This window comes from Hyperoodon ampullatus (genome assembly GCF_949752795.1).
Source record: "Hyperoodon ampullatus genome assembly, chromosome: 6".
In the NCBI taxonomy this organism is placed as follows: Eukaryota; Metazoa; Chordata; class Mammalia; order Artiodactyla; family Ziphiidae; genus Hyperoodon; species Hyperoodon ampullatus.
Genome location: NC_136919.1, coordinates 97555290 through 97581176, shown reverse-complemented (window position 1 = coordinate 97581176; position 25887 = coordinate 97555290).

The following is a 25887-nucleotide window of genomic DNA, read 5'->3' as shown; positions in this document are numbered from 1 at the left end:
GACCGAAGTTCGCAGGCGGATGGGTCCCTGGGACCAACGCGGAGAGGCTCCTGCCCTGACCACAGGTCGACCACAGCCGCTGCCCCAGATCGGGGGCCACAAAGCAGCCCTGTCTGAATCCCCTGCCTCTAGAGGGAGTATTGGACCAACACTTCTAAAAAATGGGGTCCTTGCAGGCAACTCATCGGAGGTACACAAATAAATATTTGCAGACTTTCTCCTGAAGCTTACGAGCGTTCACACTTAAGCCTGTTACAATGTCAGCTGTTTAGCTAAACATGAGCTCATGATCTAAATTTACACAATAATGAAGAAATCAGCTACAAGTGGAAACAATCAGCAAAAACAATCAATATGAGAATTAGTTTCCCAAGGCCATCCATCAGATGTTGGAATAATCAGGTGCAAGGCAGAAAATATACATAAAACTGGATCTGAAACAAGGAAGAAGGATGTTTTCAAAGACTGGTAGGATCTCTAAAACATTTGTAAAGTACATTTGTAAAGCACATTTGTAAAGTACATGTCATTGATAAAGCTAAATACTCAAAGGTTGTGTAATACAACAGATTAATCATTGAGAAGAGTGAAATTATGCTGTTTTGAAAACTATGGCAGCTCAGATTTTCTGCCTAATGATATAAGAAGATTTCCCTAAAAATACACATTATTTCAAAGTCTTATTGGCTGTGAAATAAGTTAAGGGTATTTCAAATGTCTTGTCTGCAAAGAAAGGTGAGATGTAGGGAATCACACAAAGTCGAGGGGAAAATATGTCAATATATACACTGCTATATGGTGAACTAAGCCTTAGGCCAGCAGCAATGGAGAGGACCTGACCCTTAGAAACTTACAAGTAAGCTGGAATCTTCAAAAGTTCAAATCTTTCTAAGTAAAAAGATTTATTAAAATGAATAACCAAGTGTTTTAATTGACATCAGATGATCAAAACAAGAAACCCTGAGAACATAGAAAAAATATAAATAAAGATATGAGCAGAACTTAATACAACAGAAAAGGTATAAAATTGAGGTGATTTAGTAAGTCCAAAGAATATTCATTGAAAAGATTTAAAAGACACACTTTGATTAAGGAAAACAAAAACATAAGTAAAGAATATACAGAAAGAATCAGGACAATGTTATAGCAGAGAATATATGAAATGCCAGTAAATTTGAACATTTCTGTAAAGGGGACCATTTCCTAGCTCCTAAAGTTGACCAAAACTGACACAAGAGGAAATCATTGAAGGTCATCATGTCTGCCCTTGGCATTCTCGGAACGCCCTGGCCTCAGAATGCAGCATCTGTAGTCCATGGTAACCTGCGGAGAGGGGGCGGGGCTGAAGGAGGTTGGAACACTGCCCTCACTGAGGGAGTGGGTGTGGCCATCTCTGCTGTGACTGAACAAAGGGCAGGGGAGCAGGGGGCCCAGGGCAGGGCCCTCAGAGGCCGGCAGGCCCAGGGGTGTGTCACAAGCATTTGGCCCAGGCCAAAGGGCGCCTTCTTTGTCTGCACAGCTTCCCAAACACTCACCTTTCCACTCAGGCCGCCCTCTTTGTTGAAGTGTGTGTGGAACGTGTCCTCGCAGTACACCTCGCTGCACAGCTAACCATAGGATTGGGCATCGTACCTTCCTGCCAGGTGACCGAAGTTCGCAGGCAGATGGGTCCCTGGGACCAATGCAGAGTGGCTCCTGCCCTGACCACATGTCGACCACAGTCGCTGCCCCAGATCTGGGGCCGCAAAGCAGCCCTGTCTGAATCCCCTGCCTCTAGAGGGTGTGTTGGACCAACACTTCTAAAAAATGGGGTCCTTGCAGGCAACTCATCGGAGGTACACAAATAAATATTTGCAGACTTTCTCCTGAAGCTTACGAGCGTTCACACTTAAGCCTGTTACAATGTCAGCTGTTTAGCTAAACATGAGCTCATGATCTAAATTTACACAATAATGAAGAAATCAGCTACAAGTGGAAACAATCAGCAAAAACAATCAATATGAGAATTAGTTTCCCAAGGCCATCCATCAGATGTTGGAATAATCAGGTGCAAGGCAGAAAATATACATAAAACTGGATCTGAAACAAGGAAGAAGGATGTTTTCAAAGACTGGTAGGATCTCTAAAACATTTGTAAAGTACATTTGTAAAGCACATTTGTAAAGTACATGTCATTGATAAAGCTAAATACTCAAAGGTTGTGTAATACAACAGATTAATCATTGAGAAGAGTGAAATTATGCTGTTTTGAAAACTATGGCAGCTCAGATTTTCTGCCTAATGATATAAGAAGATTTCCCTAAAAATACACATTATTTCAAAGTCTTATTGGCTGTGAAATAAGTTAAGGGTATTTCAAATGTCTTGTCTGCAAAGAAAGGTGAGATGTAGGGAATCACAGAAAGTCGAGGGGAAAATATGTCAATATATACACTGCTATATGGTGAACTAAGCCTTAGGCCAGCAGCAATGGAGAGGACCTGACCCTTAGAAACTTACAAGTAAGCTGGAATCTTCAAAAGTTCAAATCTTTCTAAGTAAAAAGATTTATTAAAATGAATAACCAAGTGTTTTAATTGACATCAGATGATCAAAACAAGAAACCCTGAGAACATAGAAAAAATATAAATAAAGATATGAGCAGAACTTAATACAACAGAAAAGGTATAAAATTGAGGTGATTTAGTAAGTCCAAAGAATATTCTTTGAAAAGATTTAAAAGACACACTTTGATTAAGGAAAACAAAAACATAAGTAAAGAATATACAGAAAGAATCAGGACAATGTTATAGCAGAGAATATATGAAATGCCAGTAAATTTGAACATTTCTGTAAAGGGGACCATTTCCTAGCTCCTAAAGTTGACCAAAACTGACACAAGAGGAAATCATTGAAGGTCATCATGTCTGCCCTTGGCATTCTCGGAACGCCCTGGCCTCAGAATGCAGCATCTGTAGTCCATGGTAACCTGCGGAGAGGGGGCGGGGCTGAAGGAGGTTGGAACACTGCCCTCACTGAGGGAGTGGGTGTGGCCATCTCTGCTGTGACTGAACAAAGGGCAGGGGAGCAGGGGGCCCAGGGCAGGGCCCTCAGAGGCCGGCAGGCCCAGGGGTGTGTCATAAGCATTTGGCCCAGGCCAAAGGGCGCCTTCTTTGTCTGCACAGCTTCCCAAACACTCACCTTTCCACTCAGGCCGCCCTCTTTGTTGAAGTGTGTGTGGAACGTGTCCTCGCAGTACACCTCGCTGCACAGCTAACCATAGGATTGGGCATCGTACCTTCCTGCCAGGTGACCGAAGTTCGCAGGCAGATGGGTCCCTGGGACCAATGCAGAGTGGCTCCTGCCCTGACCACATGTCGACCACAGTCGCTGCCCCAGATCTGGGGCCGCAAAGCAGCCCTGTCTGAATCCCCTGCCTCTAGAGGGTGTGTTTGACCAACACTTCTAAAAAATGGGGTCCTTGCGGGCAACTCATCAGAGGGACACAAATAAATCTTTGCCGACTTTCTCCTGAAGCTTATGAGCGTTCACACTTAAGCCTGTTACAATGTCAGCTGTTTAGCTAAACATGAGCTCATGATCTAAATTTACACAATAATGAAGAAATCAGCTACAAGTAGAGACAATCAGCAAAAACAATACATATGAGAATTAGTTTCCCAAGGCCATCCATCAGATGTTGGAATAATCAAGTGCAAGGCAGAAAATATACATAAAACTGGAACTGAAACAAGGAACAAGGATGTTTTCAAAGACTGGTAGGATCTCTAAAACATTTGTAAAGTACATGTCATTGATAAAGCTAAATACTCAAATGTTGTGTAATACAACAGATTAATCATTGAGAAGAGTGAAATTATGCTGTTTTGAAAACTATGGCAGGCCAGATTTTCTGCCTAATGATATAAGAAGATTTCTCTAAAAAATACACTTTATTTCAAAGACTTATTGGCTGTGAAATAAGTTAAGGGTATTTCAAATGGCTTGTCTGCAAAGAAAGGTGAGATGTAGGGAATCACAGAAAGTCGAGGGGAAAATATGTCAATATATACATTGCTTTATGGTGAACTAAGCCTTAGGCCAGCAACAATGGAGAGGACCTGACCCTTAGAAACTTACAAGTAAGCTGGAATCTTCAAAAGTTCAAATCTTTCTAAGTAAAAAGATTTATTAAAATGAATAACCAAGTGTTATAATTGACATCAGATGATCAAAACAACAAACCCTGAGAACATAGAAAAAATAAAAATAAAGATATGAGCAGAACTTAATACAACAGAAAACGTATAAAATTGAGGTGATTTAGTAAGTCCAAAGAATATTCTTTGAAAAGATTTAAAAGACACACTTTGATTAAGGAAAACAAAAACATAAGTAAAGAATATACAGAAAGAATCAGGACAATGTTATAGCAGAGAATATATGAAATGCCAGTAAATTTGAACATTTCTGTAAAGGGGACCATTTCCTAGCTCCTAAAGTTGACCAAAACTGACACAAGAGGAAATCATTGAAGGTCATCATGTCTGCCCTTGGCATTCTCAGAACGCCCTGGCCTCAGAATGCAGCATCGGTAGTCCATGGTAACCTGCGGAGAGGGGGCGGGGTTGAAGGAGGTTGGAACACTGCCCTCACTGAGGGAGTGAGTGTGGCCATCTCTGCTGTGACTGAACAAAGGTCAGGGGAGCAGGGGGCCAAGGGCAGGGCCCTCAGAGGCCGGCAGGCCCAGGGGTGTGTCACAAGCATGTGGCACTGGCCAAAGGGCGCCTTCTTTGTCTGCACAGCTTCCCAAACACTCAGCTTTCCACTCAGGCCATCCTCTTTGTTGAAGTTTGTGTGGAACGTGTCCTCGCAGTACACCTCGCTGCACAGCTAACCATAGGACTGGGCATCGTACCTTCATGCCAGGTGACCGAAGTTCGCAGGCGGATGGGTCCCTGGGACCAACGCGGAGAGGCTCCTGCCCTGACCACATGTCGACCACAGCCGCTGCCCCAGATCGGGGGCCACAAAGCAGCCCTGTCTGAATCCCCTGCCTCTAGAGGGAGTATTGGACCAACACTTCTAAAAAATGGGGTCCTTGCAGGCAACTCATCGGAGGTACACAAATAAATATTTGCAGACTTTCTCATGAAGCTTACGAGCGTTCACACTTAAGCCTGTTACAATGTCAGCTGTTTAGCTAAACATGAGCTCATGATCTAAATTTACACAATAATGAAGAAATCAGCTACAAGTGGAAACAATCAGCAAAAACAATCAATATGAGAATTAGTTTCCCAAGGCCATCCACCAGATGTTGGAATAATCAGGTGCAAGGCAGAAAATATACATAAAACTGGATCTGAAACAAGGAAGAAGGATGTTTTCAAAGACTGGTAGGATCTCTAAAACATTTGTAAAGTACATTTGTAAAGCACATTTGTAAAGTACATGTCATTGATAAAGCTAAATACTCAAAGGTTGTGTAATACAACAGATTAATCATTGAGAAGAGTGAAATTATGCTGTTTTGAAAACTATGGCAGCTCAGATTTTCTGCCTAATGATATAAGAAGATTTCCCTAAAAATACACATTATTTCAAAGTCTTATTGGCTGTGAAATAAGTTAAGGGTATTTCAAATGTCTTGTCTGCAAAGAAAGGTGAGATGTAGGGAATCACAGAAAGTCGAGGGGAAAATATGTCAATATATACATTGCTATATGGTGAACTAAGCCTTAGGCCAGCAGCAATGGAGAGGACCTGACCCTTAGAAACTTACAAGTAAGCTGGAATCTTCAAAAGTTCAAATATTTCTAAGTAAAAAGATTTATTAAAATGAATAACCAAGTGTTTTAATTGACATCAGATGATCAAAACAAGAAACCCTGAGAACATAGAAAAAATATAAATAAAGATATGAGCAGAACTTAATACAACAGAAAAGGTATAAAATTGAGGTGATTTAGTAAGTCCAAAGAATATTCTTTGAAAAGATTTAAAAGACACACTTTGATTAAGGAAAACAAAAACATAAGTAAAGAATATACAGAAAGAATCAGGACAATGTTATAGCAGAGAATATATGAAATGCCAGTAAATTTGAACATTTCTGTAAAGGGGACCATTTCCTAGCTCCTAAAGTTGACCAAAACTGACACAAGAGGAAATCATTGAAGGTCATCATGTCTGCCCTTGGCATTCTCGGAACGCCCTGGCCTCAGAATGCAGCATCTGTAGTCCATGGTAACCTGCGGAGAGGGGGCGGGGCTGAAGGAGGTTGGAACACTGCCCTCACTGAGGGAGTGGGTGTGGCCATCTCTGCTGTGACTGAACAAAGGGCAGGGGAGCAGGGGGCCCAGGGCAGGGCCCTCAGAGGCCGGCAGGCCCAGGGGTGTGTCACAAGCATTTGGCCCAGGCCAAAGGGCGCCTTCTTTGTCTGCACAGCTTCCCAAACACTCACCTTTCCACTCAGGCCGCCCTCTTTGTTGAAGTGTGTGTGGAACGTGTCCTCGCAGTACACCTCGCTGCACAGCTAACCATAGGATTGGGCATCGTACCTTCCTGCCAGGTGACCGAAGTTCGCAGGCAGATGGGTCCCTGGGACCAATGCAGAGTGGCTCCTGCCCTGACCACATGTCGACCACAGTCGCTGCCCCAGATCTGGGGCCGCAAAGCAGCCCTGTCTGAATCCCCTGCCTCTAGAGGGTGTGTTGGACCAACACTTCTAAAAAATGGGGTCCTTGCGGGCAACTCATCAGAGGGACACAAATAAATCTTTGCCGACTTTCTCCTGAAGCTTATGAGCGTTCACACTTAAGCCTGTTACAATGTCAGCTGTTTAGCTAAACATGAGCTCATGATCTAAATTTACACAATAATGAAGAAATCAGCTACAAGTAGAGACAATCAGCAAAAACAATACATATGAGAATTAGTTTCCCAAGGCCATCCATCAGATGTTGGAATAATCAAGTGCAAGGCAGAAAATATACATAAAACTGGAACTGAAACAAGGAACAAGGATGTTTTCAAAGACTGGTAGGATCTCTAAAACATTTGTAAAGTACATGTCATTGATAAAGCTAAATACTCAAATGTTGTGTAATACAACAGATTAATCATTGAGAAGAGTGAAATTATGCTGTTTTGAAAACTATGGCAGGCCAGATTTTCTGCCTAATGATATAAGAAGATTTCTCTAAAAAATACACTTTATTTCAAAGACTTATTGGCTGTGAAATAAGTTAAGGGTATTTCAAATGGCTTGTCTGCAAAGAAAGGTGAGATGTAGGGAATCACAGAAAGTCGAGGGGAAAATATGTCAATATATACATTGCTTTATGGTGAACTAAGCCTTAGGCCAGCAACAATGGAGAGGACCTGACCCTTAGAAACTTACAAGTAAGCTGGAATCTTCAAAAGTTCAAATCTTTCTAAGTAAAAAGATTTATTAAAATGAATAACCAAGTGTTTTAATTGACATCAGATGATCAAAACAACAAACCCTGAGAACATAGAAAAAATAAAAATAAAGATATGAGCAGAACTTAATACAACAGAAAACGTATAAAATTGAGGTGATTTGGTAAGTCCAAAGAATATTCTTTGAAAAGATTTAAAAGACACACTTTGATTAAGGAAAACAAAAACATAAGTAAAGAATATACAGAAAGAATCAGGACAATGTTATAGCAGAGAATATATGAAATGCCAGTAAATTTGAACATTTCTGTAAAGGGGACCATTTCCTAGCTCCTAAAGTTGACCAAAACTGACACAAGAGGAAATCATTGAAGGTCATCATGTCTGCCCTTGGCATTCTCAGAACGCCCTGGCCTCAGAATGCAGCATCGGTAGTCCATGGTAACCTGCGGAGAGGGGGCGGGGTTGAAGGAGGTTGGAACACTGCCCTCACTGAGGGAGTGGGTGTGGCCATCTCTGCTGTGACTGAACAAAGGTCAGGGGAGCAGGGGGCCAAGGGCAGGGCCCTCAGAGGCCGGCAGGCCCAGGGGTGTGTCACAAGCATGTGGCACTGGCCAAAGGGCGCCTTCTTTGTCTGCACAGCTTCCCAAACACTCAGCTTTCCACTCAGGCCGCCCTCTTTGTTGAAGTGTGTGTGGAACGTGTCCTCGCAGTACACCTCGCTGCACAGCTAACCATAGGATTGGGCATCGTACCTTCCTGCCAGGTGACCGAAGTTCGCAGGCAGATGGGTCCATGGGACCAATGCAGAGTGGCTCCTGCCCTGACCACATGTCGACCACAGTCGCTGCCCCAGATCTGGGGCCGCAAAGCAGCCCTGTCTGAATCCCCTGCCTCTAGAGGGTGTGTTGGACCAACACTTCTAAAAAATGGGGTCCTTGCGGGCAACTCATCAGAGGGACACAAATAAATCTTTGCCGAATTTCTCCTGAAGCTTATGAGCGTTCACACTTAAGCCTGTTACAATGTCAGCTGTTTAGCTAAACATGAGCTCATGATCTAAATTTACACAATAATGAAGAAATCAGCTACAAGTAGAGACAATCAGCAAAAACAATCCATATGAGAATTAGTTTCCCAAGGCCATCCATCAGATGTTGGAATAATCAGGTGCAAGGCAGAAAATATACATAAAACTGGAACTGAAACAAGGAACAAGGATGTTTTCAAAGACTGGTAGGATCTCTAAAACATTTGTAAAGTACATGTCATTGATAAAGCTAAATACTCAAAGGTTGTGTAATACAACAGATTAATCATTGAGAAGAGTGAAATTATGCTGTTTTGAAAACTATGGCAGGCCAGATTTTCTGCCTAATGATATAAGAAGATTTCTCTAAAAAATACACTTTATTTCAAAGACTTATTGGCTGTGAAATAAGTTAAGGGTATTTCAAATGGCTTGTCTGCAAAGAAAGGTGAGATGTAGGGAATCACAGAAAGTCGAGGGGAAAATATGTCAATATATACATTGCTATATGGTGAACTAAGCCTTAGGCCAGCAACAATGGAGAGGACCTGACCCTTAGAAACTTACAAGTAAGCTGGAATCTTCAAAAGTTCAAATCTTTCTAAGTAAAAAGATTTATTAAAATGAATAACCAAGTGTTTTAATTGACATCAGATGATCAAAACAACAAACCCTGAGAACATAGAAAAAATAAAAATAAAGATATGAGCAGAACTTAATACAACAGAAAACGTATAAAATTGAGGTGATTTAGTAAGTCCAAAGAATATTCTTTGAAAAGATTTAAAAGACACACTTTGATTAAGGAAAACAAAAACATAAGTAAAGAATATACAGAAAGAATCAGGACAATGCTATAGCAGAGAATATATGAAATGCCAGTAAATTTGAACATTTCTGTAAAGGGGAACATTTCCTAGCTCCTAAAGTTGACCAAAACTGACACAAGAGGAAATCATTGAAGGTCATCATGTCTGCCCTTGGCATTCTCAGAACGCCCTGGCCTCAGAATGCAGCATCGGTAGTCCATGGTAACCTGCGGAGAGGGGGCGGGGTTGAAGGAGGTTGGAACACTGCCCTCACTGAGGGAGTGGGTGTGGCCATCTCTGCTGTGACTGAACAAAGGTCAGGGGAGCAGGGGGCCAAGGCCAGGGCCCTCAGAGCCCGGCAGGCCCAGGGGTGTGTCACAAGCATGTGGCACTGGCCAAAGGGCGCCTTCTTTGTCTGCACAGCTTCCCAAACACTCAGCTTTCCACTCAGGCCATCCTCTTTGTTGAAGTTTGTGTGGAACGGGTCCTCGCAGTACACCTCGCTGCACAGCTAACCATAGGACTGGGCATCGTACCTTCATGCCAGGTGACCGAAGTTCGCAGGCGGATGGGTCCCTGGGACCAACGCGGAGAGGCTCCTGCCCTGACCACAGGTCGACCACAGCCGCTGCCCCAGATCGGGGGCCACAAAGCAGCCCTGTCTGAATCCCCTGCCTCTAGAGGGAGTATTGGACCAACACTTCTAAAAAATGGGGTCCCTGCAGGCAACTCATCGGAGGTACACAAATAAATATTTGCAGACTTTCTCCTGAAGCTTACGAGCGTCCACACTTAAGCCTGTTACAATGTCAGCTGTTTAGCTAAACATGAGCTCATGATCTAAATTTACACAATAATGAAGAAATCAGCTACAAGTGGAAACAATCAGCAAAAACAATCAATATGAGAATTAGTTTCCCAAGGCCATCCATCAGATGTTGGAATAATCAGGTGCAAGGCAGAAAATATACATAAAACTGGATCTGAAACAAGGAAGAAGGATGTTTTCAAAGACTGGTAGGATCTCTAAAACATTTGTAAAGTACATTTGTAAAGCACATTTGTAAAGTACATGTCATTGATAAAGCTAAATACTCAAAGGTTGTGTAATACAACAGATTAATCATTGAGAAGAGTGAAATTATGCTGTTTTGAAAACTATGGCAGCTCAGATTTTCTGCCTAATGATATAAGAAGATTTCCCTAAAAATACACATTATTTCAAAGTCTTATTGGCTGTGAAATAAGTTAAGGGTATTTCAAATGTCTTGTCTGCAAAGAAAGGTGAGATGTAGGGAATCACAGAAAGTCGAGGGGAAAATATGTCAATATATACATTGCTATATGGTGAACTAAGCCTTAGGCCAGCAGCAATGGAGAGGACCTGACGCTTAGAAACTTACAAGTAAGCTGGAATCTTCAAAAGTTCAAATATTTCTAAGTAAAAAGATTTATTAAAATGAATAACCAAGTGTTTTAATTGACATCAGATGATCAAAACAAGAAACCCTGAGAACATAGAAAAAATATAAATAAAGATATGAGCAGAACTTAATACAACAGAAAACGTATAAAATTGAGGTGATTTAGTAAGTCCAAAGAATATTCTTTGAAAAGATTTAAAAGACACACTTTGATTAAGGAAAACAAAAACATAAGTAAAGAATATACAGAAAGAATCAGGACAATGTTATAGCAGAGAATATATGAAATGCCAGTAAATTTGAACATTTCTGTAAAGGGGACCATTTCCTAGCTCCTAAAGTTGACCAAAACTGACACAAGAGGAAATCATTGAAGGTCATCATGTCTGCCCTTGGTATTCTCGGAACGCCCTGGCCTCAGAATGCAGCATCCGTAGTCCATGGTAACCTGCGAAGAGGGGGCAGGGCTGAAGCAGGTTGGAACACTGCCCTCACTGAGGGAGTGGGTGTGGCCATCTCTGATGTGACTGAACAAAGGGCAGGGGAGCAGGGGGCCCAGGGCAGGGCCCTCAGAGGCCGGCAGGCCCCGGGGTGTGTCACAAGCATTTGGCCCAGGCCAAAGGGCACCTTCTTTGTCCGCACAGCTTCCCAAACACTCACCTTTCCACTCAGGCCGCCCTCTTGGTTGAAGTGTGTGTGGAACGTGTCCTTGCAGTACACCTCGTTGCACAGCTAACCATAGGACTGGGCATCGTAACTTCCTGCCAGGTGACCGAAGTTCGCAGGCAGATGGGTCCCTGGGACCAACGCGGAGAGGCTCCTGCCCTGACCACATGTCGACCACAGCTGCTGCCCCAGATCGGGGGCCGCAAAGCAGCCCTGTCTGAATCCCCTGCCTCTAGAGGGAGTATTGGACCAACACTTCTAAAAAATTGGGTCCTTGCGGGCAACTCATCAGAGGGACACAAATAAATCTTTGCCGACTTTCTCCTGAAGCTTACGAACGTTCACACTTAAGCCTGTTACAATGTCAGCTGTTTAGCTAAACATGAGCTCATGATCTAAATTTACACAATAATGAAGAAATCAGCTACAAGTGGAGACAATCAGCAAAAACAATCAATATGAGAATTCATTTCCCAAGGCCATCCATCAGATATTGGAATAATCAGGTGCAAGGCAGAAAATATACATAAAACTGGAACTGAAACAAGGAACAAGGATGTTTTCAAAGACTGGTAGGATCTCTAAAACATTTGTAAAGTACATGTCATTGATAAAGCTAAATACTCAAAGGTTGTGTAATACAACAGATTAATCATTGAGAAGAGTGAAATTATGCTGTTTTGAAAACTATGGCAGGTCAGATTTTCTGCCTAATGATATAAGAAGATTTCTCTCAAAAATACACATTATTTCAAAGACTTATTGGCTGTGAAATAAGTTAAGGGTATTTCAAATGGCTTGTCTGCAAAGAAAGGTGAGATGTAGGGAATCACAGAAAGTCGAGGGGAAAATATGTCAATATATACATTGCTATATGGTGAACTAAGCCTTAGGCCAGCAACAATGGAGAGGACCTGACCCTTAGAAACTTACAAGTAAGCTGGAATCTTCAAAAGTTTAAATCTTTATAAGTAAAAAGATTTATTAAAATGAATAACCAAGTGTTTTAATTGACATCAGATGATCAAAACAACAAACCCTGAGAACATAGAAAAAATATAAATAAAGATATGAGCAGAACTTAATACAACAGAAAACGTATAAAATTGAGGTGATTTAGTAAGTCCAAAGAATATTCTTTGAAAAGATTTAAAAGACACACTTTGATTAAGGAAAACAAAAACATAAGTAAAGAATATACAGAAAGAATCAGGACAATGTTATAGCAGAGAATATATGAAATGCCAGTAAATTTGAATATTTCTGTAAAGGGGACCATTTCCTAGCTCCTAAAGTTGACCAAAACTGACACAAGAGGAAATCATTGAAGGTCATCATGTCTGCCCTTGGCATTCTCGGAACGCCCTGGCCTCAGAATGCAGCATCGGTAGTCCATGGTAACCTGCGGAGAGGGGGCGGGGCTGAAGGAGGTTGGAACACTGCCCTCACTGAGGGAGTGGGTGTGGCCATCTCTGCTGTGACTGAACAAAGGGCAGGGGAGCAGGGGGCCCAGGGCAGGGCCCTCAGAGGCCCGCAGGCCCAGGGGTGTGACACAAGCATTTGGCCCAGGCCAAAGGGCGCCTTCTTTGTCCGCACAGCTTCCCAAACACTCACCTTTCCACTCAGGCGCCCCTCTTTGTTGAAGTGAGTGTGGAACGTGTCCTCGCAGTACACCTCACTGCACAGCTAACCATAGGACTGGGCATCGTACCTTCCTGCCAGGTGACCAAAGTTCGCAGGCAGATGGGTCCCTGGGACCAACGCGGAGAGGCTCCTGCCCTGACCACAGGTCGACCACAGCCGCTGCCCCATCTCGGGGGCCGCAAAGCAGCCCTGTCTGAATCCCCTGCCTCTAGAGGGAGTATTGGACCAACACTTCTAAAAAATGGGGTCCAGGCGGGCAACTCATCGGAGGGACACAAATAAATCTTTGCCGACTTTCTCCTGAAGCTTACGAGCGTTCACACTTAAGCCTGTTACAATGTCAGCTGTTTAGCTAAACATGAGCTCATGATCTAAATTTACACAATAATGAAGAAATCAGCTACAAGTGGAGACAATCAGCAAAAACAATCAATATGAGAATTAGTTTCCCAAGGCCATCCATCAGATGTTGGAATAATCAGGTGCAAGGCAGAAAATATACATAAAACTGGAACTGGAACAAGGAACAAGGATGTTTTCAAAGACTGGTAGGATCTCTAAAACATTTGTAAAGTACATGTCATTGATAAAGCTAAATACCCAAGGTTGTGTAATACAACAGATTAATCATTGAGAAGAGTGAAATTATGCTGTTTTGAAAACTATGGCAGGTCAGATTTTCTGCCTAATGATATAAGAAGATTTATCTCAAAAATACACATTATTTCAAAGACTTATTGGCTGTGAAATAAGTGAAGGGTATTTCAAATGGCTTGTCTGCAAAGAAAGGTGAGATGTAGGGAATCACAGAAAGTCGAGGGGAAAATATGTCAATATATACATTGCTATATGGTGAACTAAGCCTTAGGCCAGCAACAATGGAGAGGACATGACCCTTAGAAACTTACAAGTAAGCTGGAATCTTCAAAAGTTCAAATCTTTCTAAGTAAAAAGATTTATTAAAATGAATAACCAAGTGTTTTAATTGACATCAGATGATCAAAACAACAAACCCTGAGAACATAGAAAAAATATAAATAAAGATATGAGCAGAACTTAATACAACAGAAAACGTATAAAATTGAGGTGATTTAGTAAGTCCAAAGAATATTCTTTGAAAAGATTTAAAAGACACACTTTGATTAAGGAAAACATAAACATATGTAAAGAATATACAGAAAGAATCAGGACAATGTTATAGCAGAGAATATATGAAATGCCAGTAAATTTGAACATTTCTGTAAAGGGGACCATTTCCTAGCTCCTAAAGTTGACCAAAACTGACACAAGAGGAAATCATTGAAGGTCATCATGTCTGCCCTTGGCATTCTTGGAACGCCCTGGCCTCAGAATGCAGCATCGGTAGTCCATGGTAACCTGCGGAGAGGGGGTGGGGCTGAAGGAGGTTGGAACACTGCCCTCACTGAGGGAGTGGGTGTGGCCATCTCTGCTGTGACTGAACAAAGGGCAGGGGAGCAGGGGGCCCAGGGCAGGGCCCTCAGAGCCCGGCAGGACCAGGGGAGTGTCACAAGCATTTGGCCCAGGCCAAAGGGCGCCTTCTTTGTCTGCACAGCTTCCCAAACACTCACATTTCCACTCAGGCCGCCCTCTTTGTTGAAGTGTGTGTGGAACGTGTCCTCGCAGTACACCTCGCTGCACAGCTAACCATAGGACTGGGCATCGTACCTTCCTGCCAGGTGACCGAAGTTCGCAGGCAGATGGGACACTGGGACCAACGCGGAGAGGCTCCTGCCCTGACCACAGGTCGACCACAGCCGCTGCCCCAGATCGGGGGTTGCAAAGCAGCCCTGTCTGAATCCCCTGCCTCTAGAGGGAGTATTGGACCAACACTTCTAAAAAATGGGGTCCTTGCGGGCAACTCATCGGAGGGACACAAAAAAATCTTTGCCGACTTTCTCCTGAAGCTTACGAGCGTTCACACTTAAGCCTTTTACAATGTCAGCTGTTTAGCTAAACATGAGCTCATGATCTAAATTTACACAATAATGAAGAAATCAGATACAAGGGGAGACAATCAGCAAAAACAATCAATATGAGAATTAGTTTCCCAAGGCCACCCATCAGATGTTGGAATAATCAGGTGCAAGGCAGAATATATACATAAAACTGGAACTGGAACAAGGAACAAGGATGTTTTCAAAGACTGGTAGGATCTCTAAAACATTTGTAAAGTACATGTCATTGATAAAGCTAAATACTCAAAGGTTGTGTAATACAACAGATTAATCATTGAGAAGAGTGAAATTATGCTGTTTTGAAAACTATGGCAGGTCAGATTTTCTGCCTAATGATATAAGAAGATTTCTCTCAAAAATACACATTATTTCAAAGACTGTGAAATAAGTGAAGGGTATTTCAAATGGCTTGTCTGCAAAGAAATGTGAGATGTAGGGAATCACAGAAAGTCGAGGGGAAAATATGTCAATATATACATTGCTATATGGTGAACTAAGCCTTAGGCCAGCAACAATGGAGAGGACCTGACCCTTAGAAACTTACAAGTAAACTGGAATCTTCAAAAGTTCAAATCTTTATAAGTAAAAAGATTTATTAAAATGAATAACCAAGTGTTTTAATTGACATCAGATGATCAAAACAACAAACCCTGAGAACATAGAAAAAATATAAATAAAGATATGAGCAGAACTTAATACAACAGAAAACGTATAAAATTGAGGTGATTTAGTAAGTCCAAAGAATATTCTTTGAAAAGATTTAAAAGACACACTTTGATTAAGGAAAACAAAAACATAAGTAAAGAATATACAGAAAGAATCAGGACAATGTTATAGCAGAGAATATATGAAATGCCAGTAAAGTTGAACATTTCTGTAAAGGGGACCATTTCCTAGCTCCTAAAGTTGACCAAAACGGACACAAGAGGAAATCATTGAAGGTCATCATGTCTGCCCTTGGCATTATCGGAACGCCCTGGCCTCAGAATGCAGCATCGGTAGTCCATGGTAACCTGCGGAGAGGGGGCGGGGCTGAAGGAGGTTGGAACACTGCCCTCACTGAGGGAGTGGGTGTGGCCATCTCTGCTGTGACTGAACAAAGGGCAGGGGAGCAGGGGGCCCAGGGCAGGGCCCTCAGAGGCCAGCAGGCCCAGGGGTGTGTCACAAGCATTTGGCCCAGGCCAAAGGGCGCCTTCTTTGTCCGCACAGCTTCCCAAACACTCACATTTCCACTCAGGCCGCCCTCTTTGTTGAAGTGTGTGTGGAACATGTCCTCGCAGTACACCTCGCTGCACAGCTAACCATAGGACTGGGCATCGTACCTTCCTGCCAGGTGACTGAAGTTCGCAGGCAGATGGGTCCCTGGGACCAACGCGGAGAGGCTCCTGCCCTGACCACAGGTCGACCACAGCCGCTGCCCCAGATCGGGGGCCGCAAAGCAGCCCTGTCTGAATCCCCTGCCTCTAGAGGGAGTATTGGACCAACACTTCTAAAAAATGGGGTCCTTGCGGGCAACTCATCGGAGGGACACAAATAAATCGTTGCCGACTTTCTCCTGGAGCTTACGAGCGTTCACACTTAAGCCTGATACAATGTCAGCTGTTTAGCTAAACATGAGCTCATGATCTAAATTTACACAATAATGAAGAAATCAGCTACAAGGGGAGACAATCAGCAAAAACAATCAATATGAGAATTAGTTTCCCAAGGCCACCCATCAGATGTTGGAATAATCAGGTGCAAGGCAGAATATATACATAAAACTGGAACTGGAACAAGGAACAAGGATGTTTTCAAAGACTGGTAGGATCTCTAAAACATTTGTAAAGTACATGTCATTGATAAAGCTAAATACTCAAAGGTTGTGTAATACAACAGATTAATCATTGAGAAGAGTGAAATTATGCTGTTTTGAAAACTATGGCAGGTCAGATTTTCTGCCTAATGATATAAGAAGATTTCTCTCAAAAATACACATTATTTCAAAGACTTATTGGCTGTGAAATAAGTGAAGGGTATTTCAAATGGCTTGTCTGCAAAGAAAGGTGAGATGTAGGGAATCACAGAAAGTCGAGGGGAAAATATGTCAATATATACATTGCTATATGGTGAACTAAGCCTTAGGCCAGCAACAATGGAGAGGACCTGACCCTTAGAAACTTACAAGTAAGCTGGAATCTTCAAAAGTTCAAATCTTTCTAAGTAAAAAGATTTATTAAAATGAATAACCAAGTGTTTTAATTGACATCAGATGATCAAAACAACAAACCCTGAGAACATAGAAAAAATATAAATAAAGATATGAGCAGAACTTAATACAACAGAAAACGTATAAAATTGAGGTGATTTAGTAAGTCCAAAGAATATTCTTTGAAAAGATTTAAAAGACACACTTTGATTAAGGAAAACAAAAACATATGTAAAGAATATACAGAAAGAATCAGGACAATGTTATAGCAGAGAATATATGAAATGCCAGTAAATTTGAACATTTCTGTAAAGGGGACCATTTCCTAGCTCCTAAAGTTGACCAAAACGGACACAAGAGGAAATCATTGAAGGTCATCATGTCTGCCCTTGGCATTATCGGAACGCCCTGGCCTCAGAATGCAGCATCGGTAGTCCATGGTAACCTGCGGAGAGGGGGCGGGGCTGAAGGAGGTTGGAACACTGCCCTCACTGAGGGAGTGGGTGTGGCCATCTCTGCTGTGACTGAACAAAGGGCAGGGGAGCAGGGGGCCCAGGGCAGGGCCCTCAGAGGCCAGCAGGCCCAGGGGTGTGTCACAAGCATTTGGCCCAGGCCAAAGGGCACCTTCTTTGTCCGCACAGCTTCCCAAACACTCACATTTCCACTCAGGCCGCCCTCTTTGTTGAAGTGTGTGTGGAACGTGTCCTCGCAGTACACCTCGCTGCACAGCTAACCATAGGACTGGGCATCGTACCTTCCTGCCAGGTGACTGAAGTTCGCAGGCAGATGGGTCCCTGGGATCAACGCGGAGAGGCTCCTGCCTTGACCACAGGTCGACCACAGCCGCTGCCCCCGATCGGGGGCCGCAAAGCAGCCCTGTCTGAATCCCCTGCCTCTAGAGGGAGTATTGGACCAACACTTCTAAAAAATGGGGTCCTTGCGGGCAACTCATCGGAGGGACACAAATAAATCGTTGCCGACTTCCTCCTGGAGCTTACGAGCGTTCACACTTAAGCCTGATACAATGTCAGCTGTTTAGCTAAACATGAGCTCATGATCTAAATTTACACAATAATGAAGAAATCAGCTACAAGGGGAGACAATCAGCAAAAACAATCAATATGAGAATTAGTTTCCCAAGGCCACCCATCAGATGTTGGAATAATCAGGTGCAAGGCAGAATATATACATAAAACTGGAACTGGAACAAGGAACAAGGATGTTTTCAAAGACTGGTAGGATCTCTAAAACATTTGTAAAGTACATGTCATTGATAAAGCTAAATACTCAAAGGTTGTGTAATACAACAGATTAATCATTGAGAAGAGTGAAATTATGCTGTTTTGAAAACTATGGCAGGTCAGATTTTCTGCCTAATGATATAAGAAGATTTCTCTCAAAAATACACATTATTTCAAAGACTTATTGGCTGTGAAATAAGTGAAGGGTATTTCAAATGGCTTGTCTGCAAAGAAAGGTGAGATGTAGGGAATCACAGAAAGTCGAGGGGAAAATATGTCAATATATACATTGCTATATGGTGAACTAAGCCTTAGGCCAGCAACAATGGAGAGGACCTGACCCTTAGAAACTTACAAGTAAGCTGGAATCTTCAAAAGTTCAAATCTTTATAAGTAAAAAGATTTATTAAAATGAATAACCAAGTGTTTTAATTGACATCAGATGATCAAAACAACAAACCCTGAGAACATAGAAAAAATATAAATAAAGATATGAGCAGAACTTAATACAACAGAAAACGTATAAAATTGAGGTGATTTAGTAAGTCCAAAGAATATTCTTTGAAAAGATTTAAAAGACACACTTTGATTAAGGAAAACATAAACATATGTAAAGAATATACAGAAAGAATCAGGACAATGTTATAGCAGAGAATATATGAAATGCCAGTAAATTTGAACATTTCTGTAAAGGGGACCATTTCCTAGCTCCTAAAGTTGACCAAAACTGACACAAGAGGAAATCATTGAAGGTCATCATGTCTGCCCTTGGCATTCTTGGAACGCCCTGGCCTCAGAATGCAGCATCGGTAGTCCATGGTAACCTGCGGAGAGGGGGCGGGGCTGAAGGAGGTTGGAACACTGCCCTCACTGAGGGAGTGGGTGTGGCCATCTCTGCTGTGACTGAACAAAGGGCAGGGGAGCAGGGGGCCCAGGGCAGGGCCCTCAGAGTCTGGCAGGCCCAGGGGTGTGTCACAAGCATTTGGCCCAGGCCAAAGGGCGCCTTCTTTGTCCGCACAGCTTCCCAAACACTCACCTTTCCACTCAGGCCGCCCTCTTTGTTGAAGTGTGTGTGGAACGTGTCCTCGCAGTACACCTCGCTGCACAGCTAACCATAGGACTGGGCATCGTACCTTCCTGCCAGGTGACCGAAGTTCGCAGGCAGATGGGTCTCTGGGACCAACGCGGAGAGGCTCCTGCCCTGACCACAGGTCGACCACAGCCGCTGCCCCCGATCGGGGGCCGCAAAGCAGCCCTGTCTGAATCCCCTGCCTCTAGAGGGAGTATTGGACCAACACTTCTAAAAAATGGGGTCCTTGCGGGCAACTCATCGGACGGACACAAATAAATCTTTGCCGACTTTCTCCTGAAGCTTACGAGCGTTCACACTTAAGCCTGTTACAATGTCAGCTGTTTAGCTAAACATGAGCTCATGATCTAAATTTACACAATAATGAAGAAATCAGCTACAAGTGGAGACAATCAGCAAAAACAATCAATATGAGAATTAGTTTCCCAAGGCCATCCATCAGATGTTGGAATAATCAGGTGCAAGGCAGAAAATATACATAAAACTGGAACTGAAACAAGGAACAAGGATGTTTTCAAAGACTAGTAGGATCTCTAAAACATTTGTAAAGTACATGTCATTGATAAAGCTAAATACCCAAGGTTGTGTAATACAACAGATTAATCATTGAGAAGAGTGAAATTATGCTGTTTTGAAAACTATGGCAGGTCAGATTTTCTGCCTAATGATATAAGAAGATTTCTCTCAAAAATACACATTATTTCAAAGACTTATTGGCTGTGAAATAAGTGAAGGGTATTTCAAATGGCTTGTCTGCAAAGAAAGGTGAGATGTAGGGAATCACAGAAAGTCGAGGGGAAAATATGTCAATATATACATTGCTATATGGTGAACTAAGCCTTAGGCCAGCAACAATGGAGAGGACATGACCCTTAGAAACTTACAAGTAAGCTGGAATCTTCAAAAGTTCAAATCCTTATAAGTAAAAAGATTTATTAAAATGAATAACCAAGTGTTTTAATTGACATCAGATGATCAAAACAACAAACCCTGAGAACATAGAAAAAATATAAATAAAGATATGAGCAGAACTTAATACAACAGAAAACGTATAAAATTGAGGTGATTTAGTAAGTCCAAAGAATATTCTTTGAAAAGATTTAAAAGACACACTTTGATTAAGGAAAACAAAAACATAAGTAAAGAATATACAGAAAGAATCAGGACAATGTTATAGCAGAGAATATATGAAATGCCAGTAAATTTGAACATTTCTGTAAAGGGGACCATTTCCTAGCTCCTAAAGTTAACCAAAACTGACACAAGAGGAAATCATTGAAGGTCATCATGTCTGCCCTTGGCATTCTCGGAACGCCCTGGCCTCAGAATGCAGCATCGGTAGTCCATGGTAACTTGCGGAGAGGGGGCGGGGCTGAAGGAGGTTGGAACACTGCCCTCACTGAGGGAGTGGGTGTGGCCATCTCTGCTGTGACTGAACAAAGGGCAGGGGAGCAGGGGGCCCAGGGCAGGGCCCTCAGAGGCCAGCAGGCCCAGGGGTGTGTCACAAGCATTTGGCCCAGGCCAAAGGGCACCTTCTTTGTCCGCACAGCTTCCCAAACACTCACATTTCCACTCAGGCCGCCCTCTTTGTTGAAGTGTGTGTGGAACGTGTCCTCGCAGTACACCTCGCTGCACAGCTAACCATAGGACTGGGCATCGTACCTTCCTGCCAGGTGACTGAAGTTCGCAGGCAGATGGGTCCCTGGGACCAACGCGGAGAGGCTCCTGCCCTGACCACAGGTCGACCACAGCCGCTGCCCCCGATCGGGGGCCGCCAAGCAGCCCTGTCTGAATCCCCTGCCTCTAGAGGGATTATTGGACCAACACTTCTAAAAAATGGGGTCCTTGTGGGCAACTCATCGGAGGGACACAAATAAATCGTTGCCGACTTTCTCCTGGAGCTTACGAGCGTTCACACTTAAGACTGATACAATGTCAGCTGTTTAGCTAAACATGAGCTCATGATCTAAATTTACACAATAATGAAGAAATCAGCTACAAGTGGAGACAATCAGCAAAAACAATCAATATGAGAATTAGTTTCCCAAGGCCATCCATCAGATGTTGGAATAATCAGGTGCAAGGCAGAAAATATACATAAAACTGGAACTGAAACAAGGAACAAGGATGTTTACTAAGACTGGTAGGATCTCTAAAACATTTGTAAAGTACATGTCATTGATAAAGCTAAATACTCAAAGGTTGTGTAATACAACAGATTAATCATTGAGAAGAGTGAAATTATGCTGTTTTGAAAACTATGGCAGGTCAGATTTTCTGCCTAATGATATAAGAAGATTTCTCTCAAAAATACACATTATTTCAAAGACTTATTGGCTGTGAAATAAGTGAAGGGTATTTCAAATGGCTTGTCTGCAAAGAAAGGTGAGATGTAGGGAATCACAGAAAGTCGAGGGGAAAATATGTCAATATATACATTGCTATATGGTGAACTAAGCCTTAGGCCAGCAACAATGGAGAGGACCTGACCCTTAGAAACTTACAAGTAAGCTGGAATCTTCAAAAGTTCAAATATTTCTAAGTAAAAAGTTTTATTAAAATGAATAACCAAGTGTTTTAATTGACATCAGATGATCAAAACAACAAACCCTGAGAACATAGAAAAAATATAAATAAAGATATGAGCAGAACTTAATACAACAGAAAACGTATAAAATTGAGGTGATTTAGTAAGTCCAAAGAATATTCTTTGAAAAGATTTAAAAGACACACTTTGATTAAGGAAAACATAAACATATGTAAAGAATATACAGAAAGAATCAGGACAATGTTATAGCAGAGAATATATGAAATGCCAGTAAATTTGAACATTTCTGTAAAGGGGACCATTTCCTAGCTCCTAAAGTTGACCAAAACTGACACAAGAGGAAATCATTGAAGGTCATCATGTCTGCCCTTGGCATTCTCGGAACGCCCTGGCCTCAGAATGTAGCATCGGTAGTCCATGGTAACCTGCGGAGAGAGGGCGGGGCTGAAGGAGGTTGGAACACTGCCCTCACTGAGGGAGTGGGTGTGGCCATCTCTGCTGTGACTGAACAAAGGGCAGGGGAGCAGGGGGCCCAGGGCAGGGCCCTCAGAGGCCAGCAGGCCCAGGGGTGTGTCACAAGCATTTGGCCCAGGCCAAAGGGCACCTTCTTTGTCCGCACAGCTTCCCAAACACTCACATTTCCACTCAGGCCGCCCTCTTTGTTGAAGTGTGTGTGGAACGTGTCCTCGCAGTACACCTCGCTGCACAGCTAACCATAGGACTGGGCATCGTACCTTCCTGCCAGGTGACTGAAGTTCGCAGGCAGATGGGTCCCTGGGACCAACGCGGAGAGGCTCCTGCCCTGACCACAGGTCGACCACAGCCGCTGCCCCCGATCGGGGGCCGCAAAGCAGCCCTGTCTGAATCCCCTGCCTCTAGAGGGAGTATTGGACCAACACTTCTAAAAAATGGGGTCCTTGCGGGCAACTCATCAGAGGGACACAAATAAATCCTTGCCGACTTTCTCCTGGAGCTTACGAGCGTTCACACTTAAGCCTGATACAATGTCAGCTGTTTAGCTAAACATGAGCTCATGGTCTAAATTTACACAATAATGAAGAAATCAGCTACAAGTGGAGACAATCAGCAAAAACAATCAATATGAGAATTAGTTTCCCAAGGCCATCCATCAGATGTTGGAATAATCAGGTGCAAGGCAGAATATATACATAAAACTGGAACTGGAACAAGGAACAAGGATGTTTTCAAAGACTGGTAGGATCTCTAAAACATTTGTAAAGTACATGTCATTGATAAAGCTAAATACTCAAAAGTTGTGTAATACAACAGATTAATCATTGAGAAGAGTGAAATTATGCTGTTTTGAAAACTATGGCAGGTCAGATTTTCTGCCTAATGATATAAGAAGATTTCTCTCAAAAATACACATTATTTCAAAGACTGTGAAATAAGTGAAGGGTATTTCAAATGGCTTGTCTGCAAAGAAAGGTGAGATGTAGGGAATCACAGAAAGTCGAGGGGAAAATATGTCAATATATACATTGCTATATGGTGAACTAAGCCTTAGGCCAGCAACAATGGAGAGGACCTGACCCTTAGAAACTTACAAGTAAACTGGAATCTTCAAAAGTTCAAATCTTTATAAGTAAAAAGATTTATTAAAATGAATAACCAAGTGTTTTAATTGACATCAGATGATCAAAACAACAAACCCTGAGAACATAGAAAAAATATAAATAAAGATATGAGCAGAACTTAATACAACAGAAAACGTATAAAATTGAGGTGATTTAGTAAGTCCAAAGAATATTCTTTGAAAAGATTTAAAAGACACACTTTGATTAAGGAAAACAAAAACATAAGTAAAGAATATACAGAAAGAATCAGGACAATGTTATAGCAGAGAATATATGAAATGCCAGTAAAGTTGAACATTTCTGTAAAGGGGACCATTTCCTAGCTCCTAAAGTTGACCAAAACGGACACAAGAGGAAATCATTGAAGGTCATCATGTCTGCCCTTGGCATTATCGGAACGCCCTGGCCTCAGAATGCAGCATCGGTAGTCCATGGTAACCTGCGGAGAGGGGGCGGGGCTGAAGGAGGTTGGAACACTGCCCTCACTGAGGGAGTGGGTGTGGCCATCTCTGCTGTGACTGAACAAAGGGCAGGGGAGCAGGGGGCCCAGGGCAGGGCCCTCAGAGGCCAGCAGGCCCCCGGGTGTGTCACAAGCATTTGGCCCAGGCCAAAGGGCACCTTCTTTGTCCGCACAGCTTCCCAAACACTCACATTTCCACTCAGGCCGCCCTCTTTGTTGAAGTGTGTGTGGAACGTGTCCTCGCAGTACACCTCGCTGCACAGCTAACCATAGGACTGGGCATCGTACCTTCCTGCCAGGTGACTGAAGTTCGCAGGCAGATGGGTCCCTGGGACCAACGCGGAGAGGCTCCTGCCCTGACCACAGGTCGACCACAGCCGCTGCCCCCGATCGGGGGCCGCAAAGCAGCCCTGTCTGAATCCCCTGCCTCTAGAGGGAGTATTGGACCAACACTTCTAAAAAATGGGGTCCTTGCGGGCAACTCATCAGAGGGACACAAATAAATCCTTGCCGACTTTCTCCTGGAGCTTACGAGCGTTCACACTTAAGCCTGATACAATGTCAGCTGTTTAGCTAAACATGAGCTCATGATCTAAATTTACACAATAATGAAGAAATCAGCTACAAGTGGAGACAATCAGCAAAAACAATCAATATGAGAATTAGTTTCCCAAGGCCATCCATCAGATGTTGGAATAATCAGGTGCAAGGCAGAATATATACATAAAACTGGAACTGGAACAAGGAACAAGGATGTTTTCAAAGACTGGTAGGATCTCTAAAACATTTGTAAAGTACATGTCATTGATAAAGCTAAATACTCAAAGGTTGTGTAATACAACAGATTAATCATTGAGAAGAGTGAACTTATGCTGTTTTGAAAACTATGGCAGGTCAGATTTTCTGCCTAATGATATAAGAAGATTTCTCTCAAAAATACACATTATTTCAAAGACTTATTGGCTGTGAAATAAGTGAAGGGTATTTCAAATGGCTTGTCTGCAAAGAAAGGTGAGATGTAGGGAATCACAGAAAGTCGAGGGGAAAATATGTCAATATATACATTGCTATATGGTGAACTAAGCCTTAGGCCAGCAACAATGGAGAGGACCTGACCCTTAGAAACTTACAAGTAAGCTGGAATCTTCAAAAGTTCAAATATTTCTAAGTAAAAAGGTTTATTAAAATGAATAACCAAGTGTTTTAATTGACATCAGATGATCAAAACAACAAACCCTGAGAACATAGAAAAAATATAAATAAAGATATGAGCAGAACTTAATACAACAGAAAACGTATAAAATTGAGGTGATTTAGTAAGTCCAAAGAATATTCTTTGAAAAGATTTAAAAGACACACTTTGATTAAGGAAAACATAAACATATGTAAAGAATATACAGAAAGAATCAGGACAATGTTATAGCAGAGAATATATGAAATGCCAGTAAATTTGAACATTTCTGTAAAGGGGACCATTTCCTAGCTCCTAAAGTTGACCAAAACTGACACAAGAGGAAATCATTGAAGGTCATCATGTCTGCCCTTGGCATTCTCGGAACGCCCTGGCCTCAGAATGCAGCATCGGTAGTCCATGGTAACCTGCGGAGAGGGGGCGGGGCTGAAGGAGGTTGGAACACTGCCCTCACTGAGGGAGTGGGTGTGGCCATCTCTGCTGTGACTGAACAAAGGGCAGGGGAGCAGGGGGCCCAGGGCAGGGCCCTCAGAGTCTGGCAGGCCCAGGGGTGTGTCACAAGCATTTGGCCCAGGCCAAAGGGCGCCTTCTTTGTCCGCACAGCTTCCCAAACA